Source organism: Lates calcarifer, linkage group LG24, assembly GCF_001640805.2.
Source record: "Lates calcarifer isolate ASB-BC8 linkage group LG24, TLL_Latcal_v3, whole genome shotgun sequence".
Lineage (NCBI taxonomy): Eukaryota > Metazoa > Chordata > Actinopteri > Centropomidae > Lates > Lates calcarifer.
Window position 1 is genome coordinate 11,097,569 of NC_066856.1, and position 14,087 is coordinate 11,111,655.

Here is a 14,087-nt window from a genome sequence, read left to right on the forward strand (position 1 = left end):
TCCTTTTATTCATCAAACACAGGAAAACAGGCCTATTGGGAAGAATCTGTATCCAGGTGATGAATGCCAGAAACCTTCATATAAAGTTGTAAAAACAAAGTCTACTGATGAATTATAATAGCACTCAGGGTTCTGGACTCATTTCAATGTTAGAAAAAGCTGTCCATTGAGGAAAACCAGGATGATATGCTGGTGCTTATCTAAGTGTTCGCCCTCAGCATTGTTTATTGAGTGATGATAGCATCAAATTCTGAGGAGCAGACATTTTGCATCAAAGAGTGGCTACATTTCCAGGATTTTTCTGCTTGTAGATTCTGTAAACATAAGGGCACATTTTATAAAAAGAAGCCTGCAACACTTTGTTTAAACCTGTGCCATCCCTTTTACAGAACTGCAGCATAAATCAATTCATATGCATGAAGATAACTCCTTCAAACTCTCAGTAATCTGAGCACAACACCAGCATTTGGTGTTGGTGTATCCTGTGTGTCATCATGCATTACAAGCCATTGTTTTGTTTGTGACAGTGAACTGCTCAATCAGAATACCTGCCTCCACTGCACAGCTTCAGACAGACGAGCAACAGAGAATACATGGAAGCAAAGGACGTCCTGGCTGAGAACTAACAGGCTAATAAAGGTTATTCAATTACGTCTTTAAACAGAGACACGTAAAAGAGGAAATGACAGCCTTTCGAAGAGACTCCAATAACTTCAGGCAACTCCTGATCTTATCAGCAGGTCTGAGCCTCTCTGTGAAGCCAGTATCTCCAGACACACAGCCACACATTCACTTACACCTGGATGTTTGGTCTTCCTCTCTTAAGCATGCTTACATCTTTTAAGTTTGGAAGACTTTAGAATGATGTTAGTACACTATGGCACTCTGCCTTACATCCATTTCACTTGCAGCACAAACAGCAGTTGTGTAAACTTGTGGCTGCTTTGTGGGTTATTAAGAACACTGAGGTATTTTTAACACTGACACCTTCAAAATTTTACCAGCTTAGACTAATTAAACAGTTTCATGGGACAAAAGACATACTCTGTAACTGTGAACGGACGAGCATGATTAAACTATAACCCACAGAAGGAGCCTTTGTAATGATTTCAAACACCTATACCTATGACAGCCATCTACAACCTCAACCTGAGCAGACAGTCTGGGTCACAACATGTAATTGACTCAACACCTAACAAAAACAACCCTTAAATGCTCAGTGAATGTCCCGCAATTTTCCATTCACATTTTTACTACAAGAGACAAGGGGATTTCAGTTGTGAGAGGAATTTGGGTTTATAGGCACTCCCCAAGGATCCACGGGGGCATAACAGTTTATTTTAGCACATTCCCTTGAGGGTAACTTCTAACCTACTGCTCAGACAGACATAAATCCAATTTGAGTACATACTGAACCATCAAAAAACAAACAACACATTTAGCACAAGGTATGTACGTGCCACACATCAGTGAGTCAATCAGCCCAACAGGATGCCATCCATCTTTAGGCCCCAAATTTTACAGAGAATAAAAGCACTCTCACTTCAGCATTCCTGGCTGTTCAACAAGGTATTCAAAACTTCAAGTCAAGCATGTTTCTCACATTATTAAATGAGGTCTTTTTTTCCAAGAATGCCCTTTAGCGCAGACAGCAATAAAGAAAGATGCAGAAACGTCTGACCCTTAAAACACAGAGCTATATTCAGTCGGATTCAAAATGAGTTTTTCAGAATGGCCAGGTAACGTCTAGCTTTTGGGACAAATTCCCTCAAAGAAGACGACAGCCAAAGCTGTGTTAGTGCTGTGGCAGGAATATGAGTCTGAATGGCCTCATTCCCAACTGAACAAAACACAGGGGGAAGAGAACAGTAAAGCCCTGAGGAAAGTCCTGTGATGACCATTTTCTCACACAGTCAGTGAGCTGTGGAGCAGCTGTCCCTCACCTACCCGTAACTGTCCCAGCCTGCTCAGGTCTGCTCTCCACTAACAAAAATAAAACCCTAAGACAAGTGACTGGCAAATTAGCATTTTATATTCTTGGGTTGTAAGGAAGGTGCAACAGAGAACAATGTGGGAGGTGGAGGAGGGGGCGGGTGAGAGGAAGTGAAGGGTTTGACTTGACATGCAGCAATGACAGTGATTGTCATTCATACCGTTGTAAAAGCGTAGCGGAGTGTAATGAATATAAATGGATACTAAAGGAGACATCATTCACAAAGGAAATCGTTGCAGACCACCTAAGGGTCAAGGTAAATGTTGGTTAAAGCAACTGAACAAAATATGTAAAGCACACTCAAAATTACAGAGCCAATAGAAACATCAAGCTGAACCCAGCACCTAAGCTAATACAGGTCACCAATATTAAGAGACATTTTAACATATATGAAAAATCCATCCAAATAATGAAAAAAAGACTTGCTGGTGGTTAAGTGGTAAACAAAATATTCAGCAAAGTAATGTGTAAATGCTCTAAATGAGGACAAAGTTTTTAAAAAAATGACATTCACAAAAGATCTGAGCTGCAACAGGCCTAGAGGCCAGGAAACATTTTATAAAACACTTTACTACATTCTGAATCTAAAAGACAGCAAACCTGGCAATGTACCACAGTTGTAAAGACAGGACTGCAAAGCAAATTCTAGTCCCGGCCAAATCTAAGCAAACCACCTCACCCGTGCTACAGTATATACAGTGTACTCCTGCTGAGATGGACTGATTGCCAAAATATCCTGAGAGCTGTGGGAAAGAAAACTAAAGTTGAGCTGTGAGAGGAAAGACTTTCCGTGTCAGGATTTCCCTGAAATATCCGACAAAGATGAGCGGAGCGTACTGATAAAAAGAAGATGGTGCAAGGCACTGGCCCACAATGCAGCATAGACACTCTATGCTGCGTTGAGGGCCAGTGCCTCACCTGCCAGATTGACTTTTCCATCGTAACTGAGGAAAGGAGACACATCTATAAAGCCCAGAGGAAGTGGCGAAAGATTTGGAGACAGAGCTTCCCAACATGCATTTGTGCTCTAAAATCTCTCCTAATTAAAAGAGTTGTGTGGGCACCATTATTATTAAATTAAGATTCACTTGCAATTGTTTTTAACAGTATAGCCAGTCAGCATATTTGAGGCATGTAACTTGTAACATGTACACAAATGATGCTGAAAGTGTGGGGCCTAGACAGCAAATTAATTTGTTAATGAGCAAGCACATGCAAGATGGAAAACAAAAAGAGACAAAGGATTACTGTCAGAAAGGAAATAATAGAAATAACATCACCTGCGTGTTAAGTCATCAGGTCAGATGTCACCATTAAACATCTAAATGTTAAATGGTTTTATAGGGGCATCATCACACTGATAAAACCTGACCAGTCTTTGTATTATTACCCCTAGAAGAATAAACAGAAGACAGTGGCTAAACTCTTGACTTTTTGTGGTGTCAAGTGCTATGAAAATAGACATAACATTATACATTAGAATAAGAAATATTAAATGTTTTGTGTTGCTTTGAACATATTCAAATCAAATGAAACTCACAGGGTTAACAACACTGCCTCCATATCTCAGTACTCGCTTTAAAAACTGTTTATTTTTCACACCCATCTCTTATTCATGGCTTCATGATCATGAAACTAAATCTACAGTATCTACAGATAGATGATAACAGCTGTCATTTATAGGTGTGGGGAAAATTAGAAATGAGACACAAGAGATTTACAGGGAATGAAAACGAACATGCCAATGTGGTTGAGGTTTCTCAATCAGTGAAAGTAGGTTTACTTAAACAGGAAAATGCACATTATTCCCACTTAAGAAGAGACACAGACCCAGTGTACCAGCTCTGTTGACACCATTGTGGAAAAGTGCGTCCAACCCCTCATGGTAATACAACCATAAATCTATTACATTCAAAATATTTTGATAGTTTACTGTTGGCTTTCAAAAGCCAAACATGAAGTCACTGATTATATTTAAAGTCTTGTTCACAGTAAACAGAAAATGGTTGTTATTTAAGACTTTATCAATATACATATACCTTTTATAGAACTTATCAAATATCATAAAGAGGTACAATCTATCTATTGAGACCAAAACCAACAAAGACAGCAGTTAAACTGGGACCTCACTTCCTTTTCCACTGCTACCACCTGTGCATACAGTTTAAAAATTTTGCACTCATTAACACAGACACACACAGACAGAGCAAACTCTCAGTCGATCTGAGGAGGTGGTGTTTGTATAAATCTAAGAGGACAAGTCCCTGTTGATCTCACCACACCCACTGGTTTCCTCTCTGAAGGGCCTGGAAAGTAAATAACAGCAGGACAGAGATTATTCTGACTGCAGCTCTCATTGAACGCTAATGCAAACGCACACACAGGCATACCCGCACACACACACACATACGCACGCACCAACCCCGCAAGTTGTCCCATCCTCTGACATTCTCATCACCTTCCCCCGCACAATCTGACTTCCTCCATTTCGCAAGCCTTGTAAACAAACACACCAAACACTAACATTGCACAACACAAAACGGCGACCATAGCCAAATGTCACTCCTACAGACACACACACTTGTTGCACTTGTCAACAATGTGAGGGGAAAAAATATGTAAGTGCTCCCCAAGCACTGATTCAAGCACCCGCAAATTTGCTTATCATTCAATATATCTGTCAATGATTTTTTTTTTCCCCTCTCTTCGCCCTCATTGCCTTCCTCTCCTTCGCTTTCTTGGCCAACAGGTCCTTCCATCTGTTAAGCAGCTGGTGGAAGAGGAGGAGGATGAGGAGGAGGGGAGGGGGGGCCTGCTCCACCCAGCGGTTTGCTACTCAAAACAGTCTAACTTTCTCCCAGTGACTGTAATGACTCTTCTGTGGGTCTCATTAAGGCCTGACCCAGGGCTAGGTTCGCCTCCCCGAATGCTGTCACATCCAGGCCACAGACATCCCAGTGTTGAATGCAGAGCATTGCTGGTCCATATTGCAACATTAGTTCTGTGTCACTTAAATAAAATTACAAACTACTGTTAGTTAGACATCACTGGACAGACCAACAATTGATTGTGTGACTGGAAATGGAAACTGATTAGGTTCTTCTACAACGGCAAGGCAAGCAGCAGCGTCCATCTGAATGGACGCCATTGAGCAAAGCTTGTGTGTCAAAATGTGTCACTCATCAGTCTCTCCTTTCTCCTCACTCTCCTCTCTGCTTCTACCTCTCCTCTGACAGACAGGTTCAGGGCAGGTCTGGGGGTCAACAACATGTAACCTGACCCTGCCGGGTGCTCGCTCTCTAATGATCTTGGCTCACTCCCATTTCCCAGTGTTGGTTTAACCTGATGTTAATGTGGCCCATTCTGCACTTCTGAAACAAAGTTCTGTTCCACTAGGCCTAGCAGGCATCTAGCCTCTGTCACCTCTGCTGTCAAATGTGGTTTTTAAGTAGTGCTATCTTAAACGAGAAAGAACGCATTTGTACGTCTGTAGTCACGCATGTTATTGCCTGTCAAGGTGGGCAAGACATATATGAGCAACACTTCTGATACCCCTGAGAGTGTTTGCAAAATTTCAATACTGTTGGACTGGACTTTTGGAACCTACTTTTTTTTATATACAATGATAGATGCTAGCATTTCTGTTATCAGTCGCTGACATGTCTTCATGACAAGATTTCAACCATAAAATTGTTATAAAATTGCTAAATAAATAATGGCATGAAAAAAAGTGTGCTGAAAAGAGCTGAAGGAGAATTTGCAAAGATAGACGCCATAAAAACCTCAGCAACACAAACATCCAGTCCTGCAAATGAGAATCCCAACAAGACAAAATGAAAAGATAATATACTGTTGGGTTGCTCTTTCTGTCCTACTAGTAAGTCACCAGAAACAGTTCCAGACCTGTATTGCCATGGAAACTTTTATGACCTCTCACCCCTGGTCGTGCTACACCTGTCAACAAGTCACAACTGCTCAGTCGGATCCCCCTGCCCCCACCCCCCAACCTCACCCTCACTCTTGAACAAGATCCTGAGATACATAAACTCCTTCCCTTTATGCCAACAACTTACCCACACTGAGGAAAGGGAATTATTAACACACTAGAGCTGTTCTTGTCAACACCAAAAGAGCTAGCTAGTGCTGTCAACTAAAGTAGGTGCCTATGCTATGAGGATTTAACTATGCAGTGGAAAGAGAAATCTCATCAATACCTGACACCGTCTCAACTGGCTTGGTCTAACCTGCACAAGACCACAATCTCTGTGCCTCCTGTGCATATTATGTGTCCTTTGAAAGGCGGTTTTGAAAAATTGCTCCCAACCCCATTCCTAACAAATCCAGATTTTCTCTCCTGGACTAGCCACCTTATCATGGCAGAAAGAACTTTGTGCCTGTGTGACCCTGGGAGCAGTGCTGTCTGGATCATTTAGCCTCTGGCAAATTGGTCCCAGGCACGAGGCCAGACAACAAGCAAATGACTAACACCTACTGTATAACAAAGGGAAACATGAAAAATTTTACTTTGTTGGATTAGGAAACTTCACTTTTGGAAATGTATTCCCAGTTTGATGCCAACAAACTGGGAATACATTTCCTGGTTTCAACAGGAAAAAAGATGAAAAAGTTGTAACATACTGATGACATTTCTCGTTAATATAAGGCCACCAACACATCTAACACCTATATTTACCTGTGCCTTTTCCTTTCAATAGCAATGTAGTGTGAAAAGGTAATACAGATATATCATCATGTGGAGGGAACGATAAGCAGACCAGTCATGGAAAATATGTTTCTACACTATGTTTCCTATTACAGTGTATTGGTATTAAGTACAGAAATACTGAAGCTGCCCTCTGCATTAAGCCAAGAGCTGTGTTTCTTGGATGCAATTCTTGGAGATGCACTTCGTTTCCCTTTGAAAATGTGCTGCTGTTCTGTGAATCCCCCCATGGTTCTCCAGAGCGAAGCAGAAGTAGTCAGCATGGAGAGAAACAAACCCAGATGATTTCTTAAGTCCAGGCTTTGAAGTTTTATGGTAGTGCAGCTCTATGGAGCCTCAGAGGGCAAGGCACGGACACGCCTGAGTTGCATCAGACAACTATTGTACAGACCACCATTTCGTATCAATCTACCACATGGTCTGGACACACATACACATAATCAGTAAGATCATTAGAATCTAAAAACATGTTTTCAGGCCCACAGTCAAAATGGGAGAGAACAATTGTTGACAGCATGGGCCATTCACTTAATACTGACCTCATCTCAACAAACCCCCACCCAACACACACAACCGCCTGTCTCCTGTATCCCATTCAGACCATGTTGGGCGAAAGCCCTAAGTCTTCCCTCATTCAATAAGATGCCTGTCCATTCCAGCTGAGGTTTCCATGTCTCTCCAAACACACAGTGGCTAGGGTCAGAAGAAAAGTCCACCAGAGAGAAATCCCATCTGTGTCCTCATCCATTCTGCTGGTCTGGACATGAGCAAACAGCTTGCTTTCACCACCCATGGCAACCCTTTTGAGTCCAAACACACACACACACACACACACACACACATCAGGGTTTCAGGGAATCGGGGTTCTTGACGGCTGACCCTACACCATGAATTGAGAGAGATGAACATTTTAGTAGGCACGCACATGAGGAGACTTCCTGGCTCTTTGTGACGCTGGTAGCAAAGGCCTCTCAGATACTGACAGGAGGAAACCCCATTTTCTGAACAGTGGAGTGATCTATGGAGCACGATACTTACTGAGAAACAGTATTTAAATGGCAAGCCTTCAACTATGGCGCAATGAGGATATATTTGATCTTTGCATATGGTAATCATTGTCCAGACATAAAGGGTTGGCTTATTTTAAAATAAACTTAAACACTCTTTAATGTGGTGTATTAAAATAACATCTCTAAGATCTGCAGATAAACATTAATGCAAGTAAGTGCGCTCTAAAACCAATATCTTTTTGTCTTCAATAGTATTCTTGTAACTTTAAATGTTTTGTTAAAAAGCAAAAGGAGCTTTGAAAGTGCTGCCAAGCTATTGTTTAGTCTAAATTTGACTTCATTATCTAAATATATTTTCATATGTTGAATTCTGACCAGGTCAAAATTTAATGGAACAGGTGCATAGTTTGTCAGCGGTCATTACACTTGGTGACTGTTTCTGAATGCAAAGGGCTGCCCCTTGCTCAGTTCAAAGCATAATTCCTCTTTCAATTACTTGTCACACAGACACAGAGCGATGCGATGGGAAAGTTCAGTCCTCAATTGGAGAGTTTGCTTGGACAGATTGGGCAAATATTTCCTTTGTGCGGTCGTCTCCTCATCTCTGTTCGGCCCTGACAGCCGCAGGAGAGAGAGTGAACGATCCAAACGACGCAACATTATGGACTGGGTGGCTGCTCTATCTGAGACACATGGCTGTTTCACCAGCTGCCTGTCTGTTTACACTTCACCATCAGCCTTAGGTATCAATTAGGTTTAGAGGGGAAAGGAGGCTAATAGTAGCATGGGGTAGCATTCAGATTTCTAGCTATACTATATTTTTCACGTGGAGAGTTTTCGCCTACCCAGAGAGCAGCATGTCTAGAAAAACTGCAGAAATTAAGGCAAAGTGATGACAAAACCATAAATAATCAATTTTAACATCTTGCTGTAATGGAAAACTATGGATGAGAACATGCCATTTAAATTCAAAGTACCAATTTTAGCTTGAATGATTATTGTTTTTGACGTCAACTAAAAACACACTTGGTTTTGAATGGCTAGTCAGTTAGAAATTCCCACCCAGCTGAAGAAACCACTCTATCCGCTTTTCCTTCCAAGTAAAACTCCACACACAGTAAGACAACTTCAGATGTCTTTGGGCTCCATATGGGGCCATCTACAGAGTCGAAGGCCCTGTAATAGCACACCAACTGCAAGGACAAACAGCAGCCTGGACCACATGTTCCTGTAAATCAAACCCTGAGACTGCTCTTCTGTGTCAGCGTCTGACATCCAGCACTAAAGTGCAGGTGATGCCATTAAGATCACTTCATAGTGCTGCTTCATGAGGAGCTACAAGAATAGCCTGAGTATCTAATTTTCTGAAGAGACACTCATTGCTTAAGTACTTTTACTTAATGAATATCCCAAAAACCATCAAAGAAATTTGGACCATATGAACCAAATTATTTATCTTTACCTTTAACAGGTTTTTTGTCAACCTATAAAGCCAAGTTGAAAAGGCAGTAAGCTGTTATAATGCAGTTAACTTTGACACCTGGTAGGAATGCATTAATTATTGATTAATCTGATAGCTATTTTCTTTAATAGTTTAATCCATAAAGTTTTTTTTTTTTTAATATCTTGTTCTTGTTTTGTCTGACCAACAGTCAAGAACCCAAAGACAAACAGCAAAATTCCCAGCTCTGGTACAAATATTGCCACAGTGACACAAAGTTTGAACCAATTGATACATCATTACAAAAAGAAATTATTCTAGCAAGCAACTGGGGTAGCTGTCCAGATATGTTTCGCAATCTCAGAAAAAGTTAGATCAGGTCTGCTCATTAATGATACTCAACAGAAATTTAAAACTATTAGTCTACACTGTAGGAAACTGCCTCTTGAGTTCCAAATCTGCCCTTGGTATTTGGCAACATCACTGTAGTCTTTACAATGTAGCCTCCAGAAAGGATTTACATTTGATACTCAGAACAGAAACTAAAAAGTTAACGTGTATAAATTCAATCCTGTCAACTGCCAAAAATGTGAATTTAAGTGGGCACTGAGTTATCATTACAGAATGTTCTGTAACTGGGGATTTTCAGCAAACTCTAGAATTGTGATTTATAACAGCGGCAGATTAATGACCAGAGTCAGGCCGAGACTCAACATGAACGGTCCTACCAACTAAGCATGTCATCTGAAACACTCCAGGTGGAGATTTTAGTTCACCTCCTTCAGCAACATCATCTGTGCCCTCTTGTGGAGGGCTGGCACAGTTCAACCTCTTCACACGTCTTCACTCCCTGCATCTCCCCCATTTGATCTCAGCTGCTGGCAAGATACATTTATCAGCTTCTCTCTTCTCTAGTTGCTCTTCTTTCTTTTCTCCCTCAAAACTGTTGCCAAGTCCAGAGCACCTCTCAGCCTCATGGAAATATATCAGAGAAACTAGTATCAGCCCCAAACCCCTCATTGTTTGGCCCAGACTTGAAAGACTCTTAAACTTCAGCGTGCTATATTCATAAATTCAAGTCCAACTATGAGCTAATTTGTCATTGACATCATTGAGGAGCGCTAAAATTGCTTGGTTATCATTGATTTCTCTTCATTCATTCACTGGCCTCCCTCTTTACAATGAGCCAAAGTGTGACATAAATATCAAAATCAATTTAAATGGGGATTTTACAGGCAGCTTCTGCCACACAGAGATGATGCAAGAGACAAAGGCTGATTCAGAGTCCTGATCCTGTAATGGGAACCATTAGAAAGAAGAGAGAGAACAGAACACTCAGTACACAGAAGTCAGCAGCTATAATCTTGAAATCATTTTCTTGTAATAAAAACAGTTTATGGCTCATATTAAATTCCAAGGCTAAATAATTTGATAACTGGTTTTAAAGACGATTGGGTATGCTCTCTATAAGAGCTCATAATCCATGTTATATACATCCCATATACCTAGTGATGATGTTTCTACCCAGTCTGCACAAAGTTGCTTTGGATACCAGTGAGTTGTGTTTCCACTCTTATCCAATAAATCCACTTTATTTTCATGTTCACTCTTGGGCTGACACCAATGAGATCATGTACTATTAAGTCTGACTGCACGCCTACCATACATATTGTATAGATCACACTTGTGGGTGCAGAATTTTACTAGACTGTACTATTTTTTTCAGCCACTGCTCTAGATCTTTGTGGTTCCTACTTAACAGGGGACTAAACACAGTGCGGCTGCAATATTGTTCCAAAGCTGGTGGTTGAGGTAAGCCTACCTGCTGTGTAACCTTCTGAGACAACATTTTCTTTTGATTCAACTCTATTCCCATGGTTCAGACGGCCTACTGAGGTTTCAGAGGTACTCAATTTGGATAAACATTACATTTACAACTTCTGATGAGAATGGCCCTAAATAAAAACGAGGTTTAAACTGCCCTTAGGGTAGACAGAGTGAAAAAACAATCTGGGACAGCTGGTATAGACATCCAGTCATTCTTTGCTCAAAATCATAAAACTGAAACCCAGAAAATGGAAAGCATTTTGTGCAGCCAGAGCAAAAACACTTATGACTCACAGACAGAATTTCATCTGAGCTCTGCCGTAAAAAAGGTCAGAGTATTCATCTCCTTTGTATGTTGATACTCTCAACATCTTTAGCAAATCATGACAAACTCCGTCACAACAACAAATGTGACTTGTTAATGTTCCGGTCCGTCCATCATGCTTCGGTTCAACCGGGCTGAAGCTAATGTATCATGACCCCTGAATAATTCCACTTAGCGTTGCATTGCTGGGAAATTGAGATCAGACTCTTGGCAGCGTTAGTCTTTGATGAGGGGAAACAGCGTCATCTCTGTGATTGGGAAGGAAGAGAACCAAACACTTCCAATGTTACTCACACAGCGACAATTAATCTGTCCTGTGCCATTTCCCCCGCTATGACCTACAAGCCAGTGGCCCTTAAGCATCATCAACAGACTGAAGCTAATTCTGATGACAAGTATGCGCAAAAACATGGGCAACAAAAGGCCACTCATACTCTACTTGCCAACTAAGGGACATGATACACTATGGGAGAGAACAGAGGGAAGGAGGGAGGAGAGAAGAGGAGCAGCAGGTGTGAAGCAGCTGAAAGCCGTCAAACTTCTCCTGGCACTAGTACAGACATTCTCTGATCTCCTGTGGTCAGAGATTCACTTGAGGTTATTGAACAGAGATGATCAAGCAGCCCCTTCCCCTCCTGACCGGCCAGTAACAGCATCATTCAGTCATACTCCACCCGTTTCCTGCACACCGTCCCCTGGAGCCCTGATGGAATAGCATGGATACTACAAAAGACCCTTTATTGCCAAATCAAATGATTCAATATTATTTCTACTGCTTAACAAGTTTTAGTATAAAAAGGTTAAGAGCAATGGGTTATCTGGAACTTGTACTTAAGTGCTTAAGAATTCATTTTCATAAGAAAGGAGCAAAGGGCAAACTGTATTTTGTGAGAAACACTCTGAAAAGTTTCTGCACAGGCAATGGGATACTGAATGTTAAGTACAGTGGTGTTTTATGATGGTATTATGGTTTTGTTAAGGGCAGACATAATCAAGCTCACAAAGTCCAAAGTGATCAACAAACAATCAGTCCTCATCATACACACAGCTGCGGGATACACATGTATCGCTTTATGTAATCTGGAAAACTGGATTTGGGAATTCATCACCATTACAACCCTAAAAACCTCTTCATCTAGCATCCCACAAATCTTTATGTCCTCCTTTCAACAAAAGAAGATAGTGACATGACAATGCTTTTACTGGAATATGAATCCATTTAGCATCTGGTGGGAGAACTGATGTTGGTTTAGCGCTCTCTGATCATGTTTGATTGGTCATGGCGAATAACCCAGATGAGTAAACACATGGACTCTGTGGCATCTGGATTAAGATAATAACTTAAAAAAGGAACCTCAGAATAGAAATTTGCTGAGTAAGATTTTCTACTTGATGTTTGATGTAATGGCAAAATTTTATACATATTTGCCACACAGAGTAAATAAGGGTGAATCTCTAAAGGTGAGCCAAAGGAATAAGGCTCTACAGATACATTTTACCCAGCCATCCACCAGCAGCCTCTGGCAGGAGGCTTTGATAAATGGGTGAAAGCACAAAAAAGTACACAGGCAGCCAATTAGAATAAAGCAGCATGAGAGCGTGTAATAAATCACAGCTTGAGCAAAAAGCCATGTGCAGACTCAATAAATTCACTGCAACTTTATATGTAAATGAAAACATAAAAGAGCAGGGATCCGGAGGGATCGTTGGCACTTTTGGAGCACAGGATAGTGAAACCATCAGCTCTGATGGTGAAACAAAACCCAAGTATAACTGCAGCAGTGGAGGTGTTCCACATTACCCTGAGGGGGCTTTAATGGAGAGAGAGCAGTTTTACAATAGCCATACATATGATCATGTTGAAAGTGCTTTTGTGTCCCTGCCACGATATTTTGTTTCAGTCCACTCCAGACGTGGATAGAAAACATCCACACAAAGCAAACACAAACATTTCCAAGACACGGCGCACCAGCAGACCAAGATTAGAGCCTCACATTTTAAAGAATAATAAGACTAATGCGAGACATAAAGATTCCCTGGACCCTGAGACAAGCACTGAAGTTTGGATGAGTCATCTGACCCAGGTCTAAGCCTCACCCACCACAAAGCCTGCCAATGTGTAACACACACACACACACACAGCCCAGCTTTTTGAAAAGATCCCCAAGCGTCTGGAAAACTGACCACATCATGATCAGGGAGAAGAACCATAAATTAGCGTGTGAGAAAGAAAAAGGGAGATACAGACAGGACTGCTCAGACTACCGTTCTCACACACTGAGGTCTCACAATTGAACCTTAACAAAGTGCAGAGTACTCCCGAGGCTCCAGGGCCTTGTGTGACTCTTGCAAAGATTTGACAGAAAAGCCTCACAATCAGCCAGAGATCACAACGGGATTTCTGTTCATCCATCCACTACGTAATCCCTCTGGATTTTCAGAACAACTCTTTGGAACAACATTAAATACTTGATGTTCCAACAGATCATACAAGCATTTGTTAATCCCAGTAGCGATCTTTGTCTTTTAAACACAACACACCAAAGGGGATGAGCCATTTCCATGTCATTCATCATAAAAATTGAGACTGACACCTTGATCTTAATGGAAAAAACATTAACAAGACGAATGTCTGTGTCACTATATCGTGTGTAATTGTAAAAGAGAAGGCCAGTAAACTGCCACAGCAAACAGCTAAAAAAGTTAGGAAAACTATTCAGCTAGGAACAACATAACACTTGTTAAATACACACAGTATGTCCTTCAGC

General features: G+C 41.1%; 1 protein-coding gene across 1 annotated transcript in view; it reads right to left on the minus strand.

Moving 5' to 3' along the window:
- Positions 1 to 14,087, minus strand: part of sulf1 (sulfatase 1) — a 77,960-nt gene that overhangs the window by 63,203 nt on the left and 670 nt on the right. The window lies entirely within an intron of this gene.